The sequence below is a fragment of the Rhinoderma darwinii genome, chromosome 3, assembly GCF_050947455.1.
Source record: "Rhinoderma darwinii isolate aRhiDar2 chromosome 3, aRhiDar2.hap1, whole genome shotgun sequence".
NCBI lineage: Eukaryota > Metazoa > Chordata > Amphibia > Anura > Rhinodermatidae > Rhinoderma > Rhinoderma darwinii.
The window spans coordinates 227,029,546-227,051,487 of record NC_134689.1 but is presented as its reverse complement, the minus strand read 5'-3'; the positions used below and the strand labels follow the sequence as shown (position 1 = coordinate 227,051,487).

The window sequence follows — 21,942 nt, the reverse complement described above, 5'->3', positions numbered from 1 at the left end:
TAAATGATAGTGTTCCTTTCCTTCAGTTGGTTATCTATCAGGAAGAGACTGAAATAAGTAGTTGGAATAAATGCAGCTATCTGTGCAGCAGGAAGCATTACAGTGGCTGTTAGTAAATGTGTCATCTGCACTCGCATCGGCTCCGTCTTTCCTGATTTATCTGGCTACTTACAAATGTCAGCAGCACCTGTTGTTATCCATTTCCAATATTAACACTAAAGTAATTACAGTCCGAGCAAGACATGGGTAATGATACACGCCAAGTACTAGCAGGAGTCAGGAGTTTTTGTCTATGTCAAGAGTCTCTATGCCAATCTTCTGCTGTATAGCATGTCTTCATCTATCTCACACATTTTGAACATTTTTGCAAATGTTCTCATAGTCAAAATACTATTCAAATAAATACTAGCTGTACTGACCACATCAAATGGTATGCAATGTGTCATAACTGTCACTAACTGTAAGACATCCAATATTGTATAATATTTAAGGGAATCTATTTTCAGAAAATTATCTTTTGTTTAAATTAAATTTGTACGTTAAACATACTGTTTAACCCTTTAAGGACACAGTCTGTTTTTGCCTAATGGTCCAGGCCATTTTTTCAAATCTGACGTGTCAATTTATGTGGAAATAACTTGGGAATGCTTTTACCTATCCAAGCGATTCTGAGAATATTTTCTCGTGACATATTGTACTTTATGTTAGTGGAAAAATTTGGTCGATAAATTCAGTATTTAGTTATGAAAAACACAAAAATGTAGAGAAATTTTTTAAATATTAGCATTTTTCTTAATTTAAATGTATCTGCTTGTAAAATAGATAGTAATACCATAGAAAATAGTTACTAGTTAACATTTCCCATATGTCTACTTTGTGTTGGCATAATTTTTTCAACATCATTTTATTTTTCCAGGACGTAACATGGTTTAGAACTTTAGCAGCAATTTCCTACATTTTCAAGAAAATTTCCCAAAAATATTTTTTTAGGGACCACTTCAGTTCTGAAGCGGCATTGAGATTGAGGTCCTTATATACTTGAAACCCCCATAAACCACTCAATTTTAAAATGTGCACCCTTCAAAGTATTCAAAACAGCATTTAGAAAATGTCTTAACCCTTTAGCTGTTTCACAGGAATTAAAGCAAAGTGGAGGTGAAATTCATAAATGAATTTTTTTTGTTGTTGAGAAAATCAATTTTTTCTCTAACACAGAAGGTTTTACCAGAGAAACGCAACTTAATTTTTATTGCCCAGATTCTGTAGTTTTTAGAAATATCCCACATGTGTTCCTAGTGTAGTAATGGATTGAAACACCGGTCTCAGAAGCAAAGGATATAGAATATATTTTATGCACCATGTCAGGTTTGAAGAGGTCTTGTGGTGCCAAAACACAAAGACACTATTTGGCAAACTACACCCGCAATTAATTTATAGAGGGGTATAGTGAGCATTTTGACCCCACAGTTTTTTCTCTGAATTTAGTGAAATTAAATAGTAAAAATAAAAATCCAAATTTTTTCCCCAATAAAACTTAGAAATTATCAATTTTTACAAGGAATAAGAAGAAAGAGCACTCAAACATTTGAAAAGCTATTTCTCCAGATCAGGCAATACCCTATATGTGGCAATAAACTGCTGCTTGGGCACACCGCAGGGCTCAGAATGGAGGGAGCGCCATTTGACTTTTGGAGCTCAAGTTTTGCTGGATGGTTTTCGGGTGCCATGTCGCATTTGTAAAGCCCCTGAGAGACCAAAACAGTGGAAACCCCCCAAAAGTGACCATTTGGGAAGTTACAGCCATGAAGGAATTTATCGAGAGTTATAGTGAGTATATTGATCTCACAGGTTTTTTGCTGAATTTAGTGGAATTAGGCTGTGAAAATTAAAATCTATGTTTTTTTCTAGTAAAATGTAGTTTAAGCTCAGATTTTTCAATTTTCACAATAGATAAAGAAGAAAAAGCACCCCAACATCTGTAAAAGAAATTATGTGTTAATAAACTGCTGTTTGGACACACGGCAGGGCTTAGAAGGGAAGGAGCGCTATTTGGCTTTTGGAGCTCAAATTTAGCTGGAATGGTTTTCGGGTGTCATGTCACATTTGCAAAGCCCCTGTGGGACCAAAACAGTGAAAACCCCCCAAAAGTGACACCATTTGGGAAACTACACCCCTTAAGGAATCTATCTAAGGGTTTAGTGAGCATTTAGACCACACAGATCTTTTGCAGAATTTATTAGAATTTTTTCCACTAAAAACTTGAATTTTTTCATTTTCACAAGATATAAAGGAGAAAAGGCACCCCAACATTTGTAAAGCAATTTCTCACAAATACGGAAATTCCCCACATGTGGTCATAAACTGGTGTTTGGATACACGGCAGGGCTTTCAGGACGGAGCCTTTTTTTGCTTTTTCATTTTTGTTTTTTACTTCCTGCCTTCCAAGAGCCATAACTTTTTTTAGTTTTTGGTCAACAGAGTGGTGTGAGGGCTTATTTTTTTGTGTGAGGAGTTGTACTTTCTATTAGCATCATTTAAAGTACCATACGATGTACTGGGAAACTGAAAAAAAATCTTGCATGCTAAAATTGGAAAAAAGGTCAATTTCTCCATTATTTTTGGGGTTTAGTTTTTACGGATTTCACCGTGAGGTAAAAATGACAACTTAACTTCTATGGCTCAATATGATTACGGTGATACCAAATTGATATAGTTTTTTTTATATATTTTCTAATTTTACAGAAAAAAACCCAGTTAAATAAAATAATTGTTTTGTTTCACCACACTCTGAAAGCCATAACTTTTTTATTTTTTGGACGATTGAGTGGTGTGAGGGCTTATTTTATGTGGGATGAGCTGTAGTTTTCAGTACCTTCAACTTTTTGATCGCTTTTTTAAAAAAAAAATTCGAGCTATGGTGACAAAAGAAACAGTGATTTTGCCATTTTAATATTTTTTTTTACAGCGTTAAACATGCGAGTTAAATAATGATATATTGTAATAGTTCAGACTTTTATGGACGCAGCGATACCAGTTTTGTTAATTTTTTTATTTTTTACATTACTGTAGAGGAAAAATGGAAAAAGTTTTTTTTTTAACTTCTAACAATTTTTTCACTAGTAATAACTGTATTTAACTTTTATTTACACATTTTATTAGTCCCTCTAGGGGACTTGAACCAGCGTTCATTAGATCGTTGGTACAATACACTGCAGTATATTGTAATTTTTACAGGCTTCTGTGCGATCGCTTTTCCTGCCCATTAGTGCCGGGTGTTAGGGCATGACCACACGTGGCGGATTTCCTCTGCAACTGTCCGCATCAATGCCGCACAGAATCTGCGTTGCAAATTCTGCTGCGGATCTGCACAAAATGTGCAGTAAATTGATGCGGACTAGCTGCTGCGGACTGCGGTAAAAGTACTTCCCTTCTCCCTATCAGTGCAGGATAGAGAGAAGGGACAGCACTTTCCCTTGTGAAAGTCAAAGAAATTCATACTTACCGCCCGTTGTCTTGGTGACGCGTCCCTCCTTCGGCATCCAGCCCGATCTCCCTGGATGACGCGGCAGTCCATGTGACCGCTGCAGCCTGTTATTAGCCTGTGATTGGCTGCAGCCGTCACTTAGACTGAAACGTCATCCTGGGAGGCCGGACTGGAGACAGAAGCAGGGAGTTCTCGGTTAGGCTGGGTTCACACGTGGCGGAATTTCACTTAAATTCCGCTGCGGACACTCCGCAGCGTTAATCCGCAGCGGAGCCGTTTCTGCATTGACTTCCACTTCTATTTAGAAGTGTTCATTTAGACGATGCGTAACATTCCGCTGCGGAGCATAGGCTGCGGAGCGGAATTTGGTGTCCGCAGCATGCTCTGTCTGTTGCGGAGCAGTGGCGGACTCATGGCGGAATTTCTCCATTGACTTCAATGGAGATTCTAAGTTCCGCAATGAAGTCCGCAGCTGTCATGCACATGTTATGTGTGCTGCGGATGCGTCTTGCTTTTTTGCCATGACATTTCTTCATTCTGGCTGGACCTATGTATTTCTAGGTCTACAGCCAGACTGAGGAAGTCAATGGGGCTCCCGTAATGACGGGAGCGTTGCTAGGAGACGTCTGTAAATAGTCACTGTCCAGGGTGCTGAAAGAGTTAAGCGATCGGCAGTAACTGTTTCTGCACCCTGGACAGTGACTACCGATCACAATATACAGCAACCTGTAAAAAAATATAAGTTCATACTTACCGAGAACTCCCTGCTTCTGTCTCCAGTCCGGCCTCCCAGGATGACGTTTCAGTCTAAGTGACGGCTGCAGCCAATCACAGGCCAAGCACAGGCTGCAGCGGTCACATGGACTGGCGCGTCATCCAGGGAGGTCGGGCTGGATGCCGAAAGAGGGACGCGTCACCAAGACAACGGCCGGTAAGTATGAATTTCGTTTACTTTCACTAGGGAAAGTGCTGTCCCTTCTCTCTATCCTGCACTGATAGGGAGAAGGGAAGCACTTTTCCCGCAGTCCGCAGCAGCTAGTCCGCATCAATTTACTGCACATTTTGTGCAGATCCGCAGCAGAATCTGCAACGCAGATTCTGTGCGGCATTGATGCGGACAGTTGCGGAGGAAATCCGCCACGTGTGGTCATGCCCTAAGTATGAACTTCATTTTTTTTTACAGATACATGTTTATTGGGATCGGTAGTCACTGTCCCGGGTGCAGAAACAGTTACTGTCGATCGCTTAACTCTTTCAGCACCCTGGACAGTGACTATTTACTGACGTCTCCTAGCAACGCTCCCGTCATTACGGGAGCCCCATTGACTTCCTCAGTCTGGCTGTAGACCTAGAAATACATAGGTCCAGCCAGAATGAAGAAATGTCAAGTTAAAAAAGCAAGACGGATCCGCAGCACACATAACATGTGCATGACAGCTGCAGACTTCATTGCGGAAATTAGAATCTCCATTGAAGTCAATGGAGAAATTCCGCCATGAGTCCGCCACTGCTCCGCAACAGACAGAGAATGCTGCGGACACCAAATTCCGCTCCGCAGCCTATGCTCCGCAGCGGAATTTTACGCCTCGTCTAAACGAACACTGCTAAATTAAAGTGTAAGTCAATGGACAAACGGCTCCGCTGCGGATTAACGCTGCGGAGTGTCCGCAGCGGAATTTAAGTGAAATTCCGCCACGTGTGAACCCAGCCTTAGCTGTAACACACAGCTGACACATGCAGCGTATGGGGCGGGCTCAGCGCATGAGCCCGCTCCGTACATCACCCCTGCACCACAATGTGCTATTACATAGTAGTGCGCAAAGTGGTTAATGCGCAGCGGATGGTGCAATGTGCAAATTGCAATTTCCCACTGATATGCCATTTTAGTGCACAATATGTTGTGCTCAGTTTGTGCCACTGAAGACAAATACCTCATAAAATGTTAAGCGGGTTCTCCCGGGTATGGCGATTCCATATATGTGGACATAAACTTCTGTTTGGGCATGCTGTAGGGCTCAGAAGGGGGGGGGAGCGCCATTTGGCTTTTGGAGCACAGATTTTGCTTCATAGTTGTTCTGTTTGGGGTTTTACTGGTATTTCAGTTTATAATGTGGGGGCATATGCAAGCTGTGCAGAGTACATCAGGGCATAATAAGAGGGTATAATAATGCGTTAAATAAATAATAATCCGCAGAGGTGTGGCCAGTGTCGCACTGATAAATGGTGCCCATTCTAATCCGCTTTTGGAACTCTCTGCACATTTTTTGTCGCCATATTCTGAGAGCCAGAACTTCTTTAATTTTTCTCCACTGGAGCAGTGTGAGGACTTATCTGTTGCGGGACAATCTGTAGTTTTTATTGGTACCATTTTGGGGTACATTAAGTTTTTTGATCACTTTTTATTCTATCTTTTGGCAAGCAATGTGACCAAAAACCAGCAATTCTTATATTGTTTTTCATTCTTTTTTTTTTTTTTAACAGTGTTCACCGTGTGCTATAAATTAAATTTTTACTTAAATTGATACGATTACGGAGATACCATATGTAGTTTTGCAGCGTTTGCACAATAAAATAACTTTTAAAAAAAATAAATAATTAATAATAATTTATATTTTGTGTCACCATATTCTGAGAGCCATGTTTTTTGCGGGATGGATTAAAGTTTTTTTGTTATGGGGTACAGATGACTTTTTGGTCACTTTTTATTCTATGTTTGGAAAGGGGGGTTACCAAAAAATAGTGTTTCTAGCCTGGTTTTTTATTTTTATTTTTTGTGATGTTCAATGTGCGGGAAAAATATCATTATAGTTTTATAGTTTGGGGCGTTACGAACGCGGTGATACCAAATATGTGTACTTTTTTTTTTAAAGTTTTCATTTTTTAACCCCTTCAGAACTGAGCCTGTTTTGGCTTTCAGGATGAAGCCGATTTTTCAAATCTGACATGTGTCACTTTATGTGGTAATAACTCCGGAATGCTTTTACCTATCCAAGTTATTCTGAGACTGTTTTCTCATGACATATTGTACTTTATGTTAGGGAAAAAATTTGGTCGATAAATTAAATATTTATTTGTAAAAAACACCAAGATTTAGAGAAAATTAGCAAAAATCAGCATTTTTCTAAATTTAAGTGTATCTACTTCTAAAACAGATAGTAATACCACACAAAATACTTACTAGTTTATATTTCCCATATGTCTACTTTATGTTTGCATCGTTTTTTGAACATTATTTTATTTTTGTAGGACGTTACAAGGCTTAGAACTTTAGCAGCAAATGCTCATATTTTCAAGAAAATTTAAAAACCCTATTTTTTCAGGGACCAGTTTAGTTCTGAAGTGGCTTTGATGGCCTTATATATTAGAAAGTCCCCATAAATAACCCCATTTTGAAAACTGCACCCATCAAAGTATTCAAAACAGCATTCAGAAAGTGTTTTAACTCTTTAGGCGTTTCACAGGAATTAAAGCAAAGTAGAGGTAAAATGTACAAATTATTATTTTTTTTCGAAGTACAGTAAAAAATAGTGTAGTACCGTGTTAGCCAGAGACAATATGAAATGTTAAATACTTTTGTGTCAAAAAAGACAAAAGTATAATAGGTATGATACCTTTATAGGCTAACCATAAAAGTTCTATATGCAAGCTTTCAGAGCGCAGAGGCTCCTTCTTCAGGCAGTTTACAAATGAATGACTTAGAAAAAAGCACAACATTTAGATGTTACACAAAGACAATTAGTACATGAGGTGATACATCATTAAGATAAGCCGGGGCAATAAAACTGAGGTTATAGGGGTGATGACTTAGGAGTTAAGGCATCTGGAGTCAGTCTGATGGGGGACATGACGTGTGTCCATGTAGTGGCTCATAAATTCTGGTGTTAGATTGAGGCCTTGTGTCAATGACTGGAATTTTATCATCATCTTGAATTCCCAAATTTTTCTTTCTCTGTTGTTTTTAAAATGACCCTTCAGAATGAGTACCTTTAAATCTGCCAAACTGTGATCAGGTCCAGAGAAATGTTTTCCCACGGGTGTATCCACCTCCTGTTTTATTGTATGTCTGTGAAGATTCATCCTGGTTTGTAGTTTTTGTATTGTTTCTCCAATGTAGATTCCTTTATTGATGCACCTTGTACACCGGATCATGTAAACTACATTGGAGGATGTACAGGAGAACGTGCCAGTTATTTCCCGACTAACCATCCTCTGGGTAATTAGGGACTAGATAGAAAATACGCGGGCACAATACATGTGTGATAAGTCGTGGATAGTATTATAATCTGTCTTATACGCGGGCATGCGGTGTGCATCGCACTGATAAGTCGTGCGATAAGTCATGGGACAGGCGCACGCGGGGTGCAACGCACTGATAAGTCGTGTAATAAGTCGTACGTAATATGTTGGCCAGACCTCCGTGAAACCGGTCACTAGAAGGTTGCAGACCAAAAGGTGTTATATAAATTCCGTGTATAATATAGACTGTTAGAATGGATGGTTTACGGTCCATATTCAAATCATCAGGATTACCCGTACCCGGACGATCCTATTCATATGATTTGGTGAAGCGAATGGGAGTTGGAAATAAGAAAGGTATTGTATGTTATATGTATTAGAAAACACAGGACCAGCCGCCGCCCTGTAATGGCGTCCGTACCTCATGTTGAGTGTGTCCTCATTGTAGACAGCAAAACCCCCCTCACAGCTGAGCAATGTGCTTCCTGTGGGAGAGGCTGCCCCCCACCCACTGATGAGGTCACACCCGGCCCAATCAAATCAGTATGAAATGATAGCCTTGTTAATTTTGTCATTTCCCTCAGTAACACATGCTGCAGTGTGTTCTTCTATTCTAGCTTCCGTCCCAGCTGTACAGGACGCTGTGCACTGGTGAGAAGACACGTCATCATAATATAGAGATAGTGGCTGACAGATTGGACACAGTTACAGATTATGTGTTTAATGTTTTGAACGTAGATAATTCCTATACAATAGTGTGATTAATGATTGCAGATACATACGTTGTTTTGCCGGCATTGAAATTGTTAAGATTGTGAGAATAGAAGCTGTGAGGAGTGAGTGTGTGACCACCTCCTGTAGAATTCGGTTGGGAGGGGAGGGGGGCTGTTGGCTGTGTGCTGTCTGCAGTGTGCAAAGCAGACTGGCTGATATACAGGCCGTGAATGAGATGAGACAAGGGGATTACAATATTGCACTGATTTTGGATCTATATTCTATGCTTTTATTGTTAACAGAAGTAATGTCTAAAAACAAAAATTCTTAGTGTTTTGTGTATGGGGTTAAAATCAGTTTCTTTTTTCTGTGTACAGTAAAGTTTCTTATCTTTGCGCATGCGCTGTTGTTGATAAAAGTTACGCTTCATATTTATGTGTTATGATGTGATAAGATTTAATATGTTATGATGTTAATTCAAATGTATTAAACTACAGATATTGTGAGACACGGGGTCTTGAAAATGTATGTGCCCCCACTGTTCCCTATTTTTATATACAGTTTATTGGTTTGCAGTAATTAATATTACCAGATATAATATTTTCTGTTTTATTGAATAACTAATTCCGATTGTTTTGTTTTTGTTTTCACACATGAGGCACGTGCTATAGTGCGGCCTAAATTTTATTTTGGAAAATGAGAAATGTTTTACAGGTAAATGATTGCAAGTCATTTTAACCCCTTAAGGACGCAGCCTTGTTTTAGCCTTAAGGCTCAGAGCCCATTTTTCAAATTTGACATATTTCAATTTATGTAGTAATAACGTCGGAATGCTTAAACCTATCCAAGCGATTCTGAGATTGTTTTCTCGTGACACATTGGGCTTCATGTTCGTGGTAAAATTTGGTCAATATATTCAGTGTTTATTGGTGAAAAATTGCAAAATTTAGAGAAAATTTTGAAAAAATAGCATTTTTCAGAATTTAAATGCATCTGCTTGTAAAACAGACGGTTATACCACCCAAAATAGTTACTAGTTCACATTTCCCATATGTCTACTTTAGATTGGCATCGTTTTTTGAATATTCTTTTATTTTTATTGTACGTTACAAGGCTTACAACATAAACAGCAATTTCTCATATTTTTAAGAAAATTTCAAAAACCTTTTTTTTAAGGTACCTCTTGAGTTCTGAAGTGGCTTTGAGGGGCCTATGTATTAGAAACCCTGATAAAACACCCCATTTTAAAAACTAGACCCCTCAAAGTATTCAAAACAGCATTTAGAAAGTTTTTTAACCGTTCAGGCATTTCACAGGAATTAAAGCAAAGTGGAGGTGAAATTTGCAAATTTCATTTTTCTTGCTGAATTTCAATTTTATTCAATTTTTTTTTCTGTAACACAGAAGGTTTTACCAGAGAAACACTACTAAATATGTATTGTCCAGATTCTGCAGTTTTTAGAAATGCCCACATGTGGCTCTACTGCGCTCGTGGAATAAAACACAAGCCCTAGAAGCAAAGAAGCACCTAGTGCATTTTGAGGCGTCTTTTTTTATTAGAATATATTTTGGGCAGCATGCCAGGTTTGAAAAGGTGTTGAGGTGCCAAAACAGTAGGAATCCCCCAATAGTGACCCCATTTTGGAAACTACACCCCTCAAGGAATTCATTTATGGTTGTTGTTACCATTTTGACCGCACAGTTTTTTCACAGCACGTATTTGAATTGGGCTGTGAAATGAAAAAAATGTAATTTTTTCCAATAAAATTTCATTTGTGATCAAAATGTCTTATTTTCACAGGGAACAAAATACCCCATTTTGTTGCCCAATTTGTCCTTAGTGTGGCAATACCCCATTTGTGGTGATAAACTGCCGTTTGGGCCCATGGGAGGGCTCAGAAGGAAAGGAGCGCTATGTGTTTGTTGGAGTCCAGATTTTGCTGGATTGGTTTTCGGGTGCCATGTCGCATTTGCAGAGCCTCAGAGGTATCAAAGCAATGGAAACCCACCAGAAGTGACCCCATTTTGGAAACTACACCCCTCAAGGAGTTCATTTATGGGTAATGTGACCATTTAGACCCCATAGTTTCTTCACAGAACTTATTTGAATTGGGCTGGGAATTTAAAAAATTTTTTTTTTCCAATAATATGTAGTTTTAGCTCAAAAATTCTTATTTTCACAATAAATAAAATACTCCATTTTGTTGCCCAATTTGTCCTGAGTGCGGCAATACCCCATTTGTGGTCATAAACTGCCGTTTGGGCCCATGGGAGGGTTTCAGAAGGAAAGGAGCGCTATTTGCTCTTTGGAGTCCAGATTTTGCTGGATTGGTTTTCGGGTGCCATGTCGCATTTGCAGAGCCCCAGAGGTATCAAAGCAATAGAAACCAACCACAAATGACCCCATTTTGGAAACTACACCCCTCAAGGAATTCATTTATGGGTGTTGTGACCATTTTGACCCCATAGTTTTTTCACAGAACTTATTTGAATTGGGCTGAGAATTAAAACAAAATTATATTTTTTCAAATAATATGCAGTTTTGGCTGAAAATTTCTTATTTTCACAAGAAACAAAATACCCCATTCTGTTGCGCAATTTGTTTTGAGTGCCGCAGTACCCCATTTGTGGTGATAAACTGTCGTTTTGGCCCATGGGAGGGCTCAGAAGGAAAGGACCGCTATTTGGCCTACTGGGGATTTTCTAGCGCAAAGTCATGTATGCAGAAGCCCCTGAGGTACCAGTACAGTTGAAACCCACAAGAAGTGACCCCGTTTTAAAAACTACACCCTTAAGGCATTCATGTAGAGGTGTAGTGAGGATTTTGACCAGAGACCTACACCCCATAAACTGTAATCTGGGTTCTCCCGGGTACGGCAATACCCTACATGTGGCTGTTATCAGCTGCCTGGGCACACAGCAGGGCCCAGAGGGGAAAGACGAGGGGGGATAAGCTGTGCGGAGTGCATCAGGGTAAGTAAAATTGGGGTAAATTATAAACCAAGGGATGTATGATAAATTTTAAAACACTCTTTCATACAGAGCTCTGGTTATTCGGGACACGTGTCACATTGATATATTGTGTCATCCCTTATCGCCCTCTTATAGCAGACTTTGCACCTCTTTTGACTTTTTCCCTTCTTGCCAGTTTGGGGAACTTCTCCTGGAAAGTGTTGCCGCCCTGGTACGATGCGTGTGGCCCCGCTTCCAGAAGTACTGGGTGCCCCCCCTTCTTGGTCCCTAAAGATTAGGTTCTTGATAATCACCTCTTGAAATTCCAGGAAAGTTCCCCTCTGGCCTGCACATCGATGTAGCGCGTACGCATTGTACAATGCCATCTGTATGATGTGCACGGCCAGCTTCTTATACCACACCGCATGGCGCTGTAGGGCTTCAGGACTTGATCTGACAAGTCCATCCCTCCCATGTACCTATTGTAGTCCAGGATGCAGTCTGCTTTGGGGGTGGCCTTTCCTTCATATATCCTAAATCTGTAGGTATACCCTGATGCACTCTCGCACAGCTTATACATCTTCACACCATACCTTGCCCTCTTACCCGGCAGGTACTCTCGGAATTGAACCCTCCCTTTAAAATGTACCAGGGACTCATCAATAGAAATACACTTCTCAGGGGTGTATGCTTGGGAAAACCGGGCACTGAAACGGTCTAATAGGGGTCTCCGTTTATACAAACGGTCAAAACTGGGGTCATCTCGGGGTGGGCACGGCTAATTATCAGTATAATGTAAGAAGCGAAGTATTGCATAATATATTAGAAACCCCTATCAAACACCCCATTTTAGAAACTAGACCCCTCAAAGTATTCACAACAGCATTTAGAAAGTTTATGAACCCTTTAGGTGTTTCACAGAAATTTAGAGCAAAGTAGAGGTGAAATGTAAATATTTTTTTTTGTCAGAAAATCCTCTTTATACCATTTTTTTTATAAGACAAAAGGATTTATCAGAGAAACGCAACTTAATACGTATTGCCCAGATTCTGCAGTTTTGAGAAATATCAGACATGTGGCCCTAGTGCGGTAATGGACTGAAGCACCGGCCTCCGAAGCAAAGGCGCATCTAGTGGATTTTGAGGCCTCTTTTTTTATTAGGCACCATGTCCAGTTTGAAGAGGTTTTGTGGTGCCAAAACATTGGAAACCCCCCAAAAGTGACCCCAATTTGGAAACTAGACCCCTTGAGGAATCCATTGTAATTTTCTTGGGGTGCATGCAGCTTTTTGATCAGTTTTTATTCTATTTTTAGGTGGCGTGGTGACTAAAAAACAGCAATTCTACTATTGTTTTTTTATTCTATTTTTTTTACAGCGTTCGCCGTGCACAATAAATGACCTATTCACTTTATTCTGTGGGGCGATACGATTATGGCGATACCCTATGTTTATAGTTTTTTTTGTGTCTTATGGCGTTTGCACAATAAAATACGTTTTGTAAAAAATCATTCACTTTTTGTGTTACCTTATTCTAAGCGCCAGAACTTTTTTATTTTTCAATCAATAAAGCCGTGCAAGGACTTATTTTTTGCGTAACGAACTGTAGTTTCGATCAGTACCATTTTTAGGTACATGCGACTTTTTGATCTCTTTTTATTCCATTTTTTGGGAGGTGAAGTGACCAAACAATTGTGATTGTGGTACGGTTTATTATTATTTTCTTTTACGGCGTTCACCGTGCGGGATAAATAACTAAATAATTTTGTAGTTCAGGCCGTTACGGACACGGCGATACCAATTATGTATAGTTTATTTGTTTGTTTATATATTTTTATTAATAATAAATGACTGATAAGGTAAAAAGGGGGATTTTTACTTTTAATACTTTTAAAACTTTTATTTTCTTATTTTTACACATTTTTTTTAACTTTTTTTTAACTTTATTACTTTGTCCCACTAGGGGACTTGAAGGCAGGAGGCCCTGATCGCAATTCTAATACACTGCACTACATGCGTAGTGCAGTGTATTAGAACTGTCAGCTACTCACTGACAGCAAGCATAGTGCGTCCTGACTTTGTCAGGACCCACTGGGCTTCCGTCTATGGCATAGCCGGACGCCATTGTTTGGTGTCCGGTTGCCATAGTCACCATCGCCGGCCGCTATCGTGTAGCAGGCCGGCGATGGCAGCTTAACCCCTAAAAAGCCGCGATCTCTATAGAACGCGGCTTTTACGAGGTTAATCAGCGGGGACACAGCGATCGGTCCCCGCTGTAGGAGCTGTGACAGCTGCTGTACGAGACAGCAGCTGTCACAGCTCCTGTATGTGTCGGGAGGACGGCCGAAACGGCCGTTACTCCCGAGACGTACTATTAGGTCATGGAGCGCGAACGATACAGCTGCCATGACCTAATAGTACGTCCAGGAGCGGGAAGGGGTTAAAGATAAAATTTATTTTTGTCAGGAGAAAGTCATTTTTGTTTCAGGCTGTTGTGTATTACAGGGGGTTAAACTAGCGCCCCCCAGATAGAGTGCCCAACCTTATTATGTTGAGATGTAGTTTTGAACCCTGCTACATTACTTTAGCAGAGTCCACAAAGGGGGGAATGGTGAAGGGACTGATCAGGTACAATTTTGGTTTGTTTTGAATTAATGAATTTGGTTCCAGGAGATCTACAAAATGTGTGAGACCCCAATGAGTAATCCAGATTAAATGTGTATGAGAGTAACCTAAATGTTGAGGTTTTTCTGTGTAGATCCTTCCAGAACATTAAATATGGCATCGGGTAAGCTGTTCTGTAGTCTCCACCCAATATGAGGTAATGTGTAAGAGACCATCCCCCTCCAGCAAAATTTACACAAGAGGCCGAGGTCACTCACTGATGAGTCTTTACAGATTTAAGAGGGAAGGAGGTGAAAATTATCTGAACATTGTTAATTTTATGTAAAGATTTTAGTAATTTGTATTTGTTTTTGTATTAATCAAGTATTTACAGAACCTGGTAAAAGTGAGATTCTCAAAGTGTTCTGGATTATCGGATGAGTGTGGAGAAGTTTATAACATTTGTTTTTATTTTAGAGAATGAAGACGCCACCCCTTTGAAATGTTCTATCTATATGTGACATGGGTTTTTAATGTAAATTTGTAATGTAGAAATACTTGATCATATACAGTATGTACAAGACAGGATACGAGGTACCAGGTAAATCATCCAGAAACCACTCTCACCTTCTCATTCATCTCAAGGAGCGGACCTGGAGGTGCTCGCTGAGGCTTGTAACCTGGCAGAAGGTAAGACGGCCGACATTTACACTGACTCTAGGTACGCTTTTGGCATCGCCCACAATTATGGGCCCATTAGTAGTAGGAACTTTATTGGATCATCGGGTAAGCCAATTGAGAGAGCAAGAGAAGACAGAACTGACAACAAGAGTATGTGCGGCCAGGTGTCAGTAAATTGGCTTGTCCCTGGATACAATAATGCCACCACTAGGTTTGTAGCAGCCGGCATGATGTATTATGTTTGTATAAATGAGAACTTCACGGTGCAAGTAGATTCCCACTTGAAAATATTTTTGTTGTGAAAGGAAAATTTTAGAGCAGAGAATTCTGTGCAGTGTGTATGTATAGATATATATAAAGAAGTAAAATGAGTTTGCATGTATCACTTCTAGTTACTGCTCAAAGTGAACGTTTAATGTATAGATGTTACTTGTTAATGTTTTTCTTCAAATTAATTATCTGATTAGGATCAATTACTGATTATACAATGAAAAGCTTGTTCTCCACAGGAAGAGTCCAACTCCGAATGGAGGCGTGAGAACCAGATTCTGACAGAATGTGGACGGATAAAGGAAGGTAAACCGTTACCACCCAAGGCACTCTTGATGGCATTTGCATTGATGGTGTATGACCTCGCATATGTCCCAAGACTTGACTGAGGGAAAGATGTCTACCAACATTTGTCTGTCTGGTGTACTTTTTTCCATGCATGCTTTCAGTTTTCAATTTACAGAGGTGGTTATTCGGTGTGAGATAACAGGGAAAAAGGAATTTTAACCCTGACAGTTTTGCTGAATTTATTTGAATTAGTATGTGAAGATGAAAATCTACTTTTTTTGTGAAAAAAACGTAGACATTTTTAATTTTTACAAGGAATAAAGTAGAAAAAACACCCCAACATATGTAAAGCAATTTCTTCCGATTATGGCAATACCCCATATGTGGTAATAAACTGCTGTTTGGACCCACAGCAGGGCTCAGAAGAGAAGGAGCACCATTTGGATTTTGGATTTCTGATTTTGATGGAATAGTTTTCAGTGCCGTGTCGCGTTTGCAATGCACTGGAGGGATGAAAACAGTTGAAACCCCCCAAAAGTGACCCCATTTTGGAAACTACACCCCTCAAGGAATTTTTCTAGGGGTAAAGTTAGCATTTTGATCCCACAATTGTTTTGCTGAATTCATTGGAATTAGTCTGTAAAGCTAAAAATCTACTTTTTTCCTGTAAAAACTTAGACATTTTTAATTTTCACTAGGAATAAAGGAGAAAAAGCACCCCAACATTTGTAAAACAAGTTCTCCCGATTACGTAAATAACCCATATGTGGTAATAAAGTGCTGTTTGGACCCACTCCGGGGCTTAGAAGGGAAGGAGCGCTATTTGGCTTTTGGAGCTCAAATTTAGCTGGAATAGTGGAAGCCCCCCTAAAGTAACCCCATTTGGGAAACTATACCACTTAAGGAATCTATCTAGGGGTATAGTGAGCATTTAGACCCCACACGTCCTTTGCAGAATTTATTAGAATTAGGCCATGAAAATTAATATATACATTATTTCCACTAAAATGTTGATTTTTTTCAATTTCACAAAGGATAAAGGAGGAAAAAGCACCGCAACATTTGTAAAGCAATTTCTCCCGAGAACGGTTATACCGCACATGTGGTCATAAATGTTTTTTGATTAGAAAGTAATTAACCCTTTCCGAACTGATCCATATTTTGCTTTTTCTTTTTTTTCTCCCCGCATTCCGAGAGCCACAACTTTTTTATTTTTCCGTTAATAGAGTGGTGTAAGGGCTTATTTTTTGCGGGATGAGCTTTAGTTTTTATTGGTACCATTTCTTGGTACATAAGACTTTTTGAGCACTTTTTATAAAAATTTTTGGTAGAGCCAAGGTGACCAAAAAACGGAGATTTTGCCGTTTAAGTCTTTATTTTTCACGGCGTTCACCGTGCGAGTTCAATAATGGTATATTGTAATAGCTTGGACTTTTATGGATGCAGCGATACCAATTTTGTGTATTGTTTTCATTTTTTTACATTACTTTAGAGGAAAAATATGAAAAGGGTTTCTTTTTGTACTTTAAATATTTATTTAATTTTTTTCCACTAATAATAACTATTTACTTTTGTTTTTACATATTTTATAGTCCCCCTCGGGGACTTGAACCAGCAGTCGTTAGATCACTGGTAGAATACACTGCAATACTAATGAATTGCAGTATATTGTGATTTTTACAGGCTCCTGTAAAAACGCGATCGCAGTTTCTGTCCGTTAGTCCCGGGTATCAGCTGTAATACACAGCTGACACCCGCAGCATATGGCGCGGGCTCAGCGTGTGACACACTCCATATATCACCCCCCACATCACGACATGCTATTAAGTCATGGTGCGCGAAGAGTTTAATGTGCAGCAGATGGTGCAGAGTGAAAATTACAATTTTCGACTGATGTGCCATTTTAGTGCACTATATGTTGTGCCCAGTTTGTGCCACAAATACCTCATAAAATATTAACCGGGTTCTTTCAGGTATGGCGATGCCATATCGGTGGACGTAAACGGCTGTTTGGGCACGCTGTAGGGCTCAGAAGGGAGGGAGCGGCATTTGGCTTTTGGTGCGCAGATTTTGCTTGGTAGTAGCTCTGGCGTTTTGCTGGTATTTCAGTTTATAATGTGGGGGCATGTGTAGGCTGGGTAGAGTACATCAGGGGCATCATAAGAGGGTATAATAATGGGGTAAATAAATAATAATCCACAGATATGTGGCCAGTGTCGCACTTATAAATGGTGCCCGATCCTATCCGCTTTTGGAACACTGCACATTTTGCATCGCCATAGTCTGGGAGCTGGAACTTTTTTTATTTTTTCACCACCGGAGCTGTGTGAGGGCTTATTTGTTGCGGGACAATCTGTAATTTTCATTGGTACCATTTTGGGCTACATGCGAAGGAGAAAACAGCTCCGGAATTTCAGACGTAATGGCATGTGCAGGCGCTTTTCGCTGCGTCCATTACGGACGTAATTGGAGCTGTTTTTCAATGGACTCAATGGAAAACGGCTCCAATTACGTCTCAAGAAGTGACAGGCACTTCTTTGATGCGGGCGTCTTTTTTACGCGCCGCCTTTTGACAGCGGCGCGTAAAAAAAATGACCGTCGGCACAGAACATCGTAAAGCCCATTCAAATGAATGGGCAGTTGTTTGCAGACGCTTTGGAGCCGTATATTCGGACGTAATTCGAGGCTAAAACGCCAGAATTACGTCCGTAAATAGGGTGTGTGAACCCAGCCATAGGGTCTGTTCACATGTAGCATTAAAAACGGCTGAAAATGATGGAACTGTTTTCAGCCGTTTTCGAATCAGACATTTTTGCACACTGCCACTCCATTAGTTCTCTATGGGAGCGCCAGAGATATCCGAGTGCAGTGTTCGACTTTTTCTGGCGCTGCCAGAGAATGAATGGAGCTGCAGTGCGCATGAGCAGGTATTCCTGTTCTTGTAAAAGGTGGGGGTCCGAGCTGTCGGACACCCACCGATCAGCAATTTACCCTTTACCCTACTGATAGGGGTAACTTGTTGTAACCAGAATACCCCTTTAAAGAGGTATTTAACTTCCTGAAGACTGATGACCTATTCACCGCATAGTGCAAAAGAAATCTGCAGCACAACCAAAGAAAGTGTCCAGAGGAGAACAAGGTAGATAATCCCAGCAAGGGATGGTGCACACAGCACAAATGTCCCAGATCCAGCGGAACAACTTGCATACAGTAGATAGAAAAAGCATGCAGCACTCAAATACCCAAAAGATGTTGGTCTTTATTCATATACTGATGACCTATTGGGTGGATAAGTCATTAATTTTCAGAAAGTGGACAACCCCTTTAAATTAGAGCAAATGTCTCAATTGAACTGCTGCCTTTTTGGCTCCGGCATGACGCTAGCTATCCGCAGGTGGGATTTTGATGTAGTGCTCAATGTGTGATATTTATTATCTCTAGATATCCGTCTATGGTAATTAGGCTTGGTATCTCCTTTATGATTTCAATACTGATAGCTTCTCTAGTATACATGGCTCTTGTATTGGCTCAAAATTAGTAATTGTTTGCAACCGAACCAGCTACTGTTTTATAGCAGTACCCTTGGCATACTAGTACGATATCCTCACCTGGGTTTATGACGCCTTATTCTTGCACTGTATGATCCATGTAAAAAAATTTTTATGTATTGTTTATCTAAATAAAGTATTTTTTGTACCATATTTAGTATGATTACAGCCTTTTCCTCTGTATTACATATACTATACAACTGTCTACATGTAATGTACTGCGCACTACCGGTACTACATCTACTGTACTGCTCTCTACCTGTACTACATGTACTGTACTGCTCTCTACCTGTACTACATATACTGTACTGCCAGGGGCGGATTGGGAGCTTAAAGTGGCCCTGGAAAAAAAATCTATGTTGTGGGTGGGCCAGCACAAGTACGCGGAGTCAGCAAACCGTTAGCTGCAGCCACCTTGGTGATAGATGTAATAATGCAGCCTTATTATTATTGTCAGCATTGGGCTGTGTTCACACCAGCATTGGACGCTCTTAGGTGGTTTTCACATCACAGTATTTCTATTACTATAATGTATGTGCTGATAAAGCTCCCAGGAGATCATTAAATGGTTTAAAATACGTATGTCTCTGCTTTCTGTCCTCCATAGGTGCCCATGTTAAAAAAAAAACGCACATTTATATGCATGGAGTAGCGCAGCCTTCAAAGTTAATCCATGCAGCAAAAAAAAAAAAAAGCTTTTTTAACCTCTGTTGGGTGTAGAGGGGTCTATGGATCCATTTATCATAGGCGTTAGGTGCTTTCCCACCACATGCAGTAAACTGATATAAATACCATGGTGTGAAAAAGCCGAAGAAGCTTCTACTGCAGGGAAAAAAAATAGTGACCAAAATAGTGCAGCTTGCCGGGCAGCAAGTGGTAGGGGTACTATGGGGAATAGAAAGTGGCAGGGGGGACTCATGGGGTGCAGGGGACACTGAAGAGGAGTTTGAACTTTTATTTGTGGTGGCGGGATAGATGGTGGCCAGAGGCTCTGTGGGAGGAGGGGAGAGGGGCATAGAAGGTGGTAGATGTTAAGTGGGGGACAGGGGGGAGAGTGTTGATGAAAGCAGGGCCATATTTAGAGTCGATGCTGCCATATAACTCCTGAAGTTACGGAAGCAGCGCAGCTCGCTGACATTGTGGCTCCAGCGCTTGTTCCAGGAAACGTAAGTGTAATAATTGCTTTGCTTTTTTATGTGTTACTAATTTTTTTTTTGTGTTTTCTTCAGGTTCGGTTGTTGGACTACTTTGGATTCGAGGACTACTTAGATGACGGCGTATTTTTTATTCTCAATAAAATGGTTAACGAGGGTTGTGTGGGGGTTTTTGATTTCAATAAAATATTTCTAATGTCTGTTTTTTTTAACTTTATTACTACTGCTTTAGTAATGGCCACTGGCTGATTGAAATCATCCATTACTAAGGAGGGGCTTAGTGTTAGCCGAGGTGCCGAGGCTAACATAACCCACCCATTGTTACCCCGGTACCCACCACCACCAGGGGTACCAGAAAGAGCCGGGTACGACCCAGTACCTAAACATCTGTAGTGATGGTCGGGTACTGGGATGGCAGCAGGCTGGTATTATTAGGCTGGGAAAGCTGTGTGTGTGTATATATTTGACTGTGTGCATATATGAGTGTGTATGTGTGTATATATGAGTGTATGTATATATGAGTGTGTGTGTGTATGTGTGTATATGCAAGGGTGGGATCTGGCCTGTTCACGCGGGTTCTTCCGAACCAGTTGTTATAATGACAGCCGGTTCGCAGAACTGGGTGAAGCTGGAAGCCGGAACCGGTCCGTTCCCCTGCACTCAATTGTATCCACGTCCTTAGGACGCGGATACAATTGAGTTGACTTGCGCTGCCCTGGGAGGCACATGACACCTCACCATTCAGCGCATCACTGATGATGCAGTCGGCGTGATGGCGATGACGTAATCGCGCCGCTGAATCGTTCCGATGGAGGAGGACTGACGTTTTGGGTTTTCATTAGCCATAATCATCAACATTAAAATAAAAAAAATGCTGGAAATAGATCACTCTGTGTGTAATGAATCTATATAATATATATATATATATATATATATATATATATATATATATATATATATATATAGTTTCACTTTTTGAATTGAATTAACTTTTTTGATGATATTCTAATTCATTGAGAAGGACTAGTATATCTACTTATAGTACACAGGCAGTTGTTAGGACATACCTCAGTATGCCTTAACAGGAAATATGGTCAGATGGTCAGACAGTCCTGGGGTCCTTCAATGGACCCTGGTCTGTCTGCCCATATATTCAGTGGCATATCTATAGGATACGCAGCGGTCGCAATTGCAACTGGGCCCCGAAGCCAGGGGGCCCGCAAGCCTCCTGCACCACATCAATAAAAAGTTACTATAGTAACTGGGGGTGCGGGCCCATGTTACTATAGTAACTATAGTACTTACCTTCTTGCTACCGGAGCGCAGCGGCGGTCCTGACGTCACAGCGCTGTGCACCGCGCATGACATCCTGATCCTGGATAGAGTCAGGACATCAGTTGCGGCGAAAGAGGTGGGTAAGATTAATATCCCTGTCTGCTGAAGCTGATTGGCGGGGTCCGACTCCCGGGACCCCGCCAATCAGCTGTTTGGAAGGGGTCGCAGCACTCGTATCAGAGTTGTTTCCCCTTCGTTCCGGTCACTTGCTCACATTGTGAATCCGTGTCCGCTATTCACAGTGTGAGTGAGTAAGGGAAATGAAGGGGAAGCAGCTCTCGTACGAGCGCTGCGGCCCTTCAAAGCAGCTGATTGGCGGGTTCCCGGGAGTCGGAACCTGACCCATCAGCTATTGATGGCCTATCCTGAGGATAAGTTATCAATGTTTAGCGACTGGACAACCCCTTTAAAGAGGCTCTGTCACAACATTATAAGTGCCCTATCTTGTACATAATGTGATCGGCGCTGTAATGTAGATTACAGCAGTGGTTTTTATTTAGAAAAATGATCTATTTTCACCAAGTTATGACCTATTTTAGCTTTATGCTAATGACTTTCTTAATAGACAACTGGGCGTGTTTTTTCTTTTGACCAAGTGGGCGTTGTGGAGAGAAGTGTATGATGCTGACCAATCAGCGTCATACACTTCTCTCCATTCATTTACTCTGCACATAGTGA

The 21,942-nt window shown here is 40.5% G+C and overlaps 1 protein-coding gene across 1 annotated transcript in view; it reads right to left on the bottom strand.

Moving 5' to 3' along the window:
- The window catches only part of PRKCQ (protein kinase C theta), a 199,200-nt gene that overhangs the window by 105,943 nt on the left and 71,315 nt on the right, over positions 1 to 21,942 (bottom strand). The window lies entirely within an intron of this gene.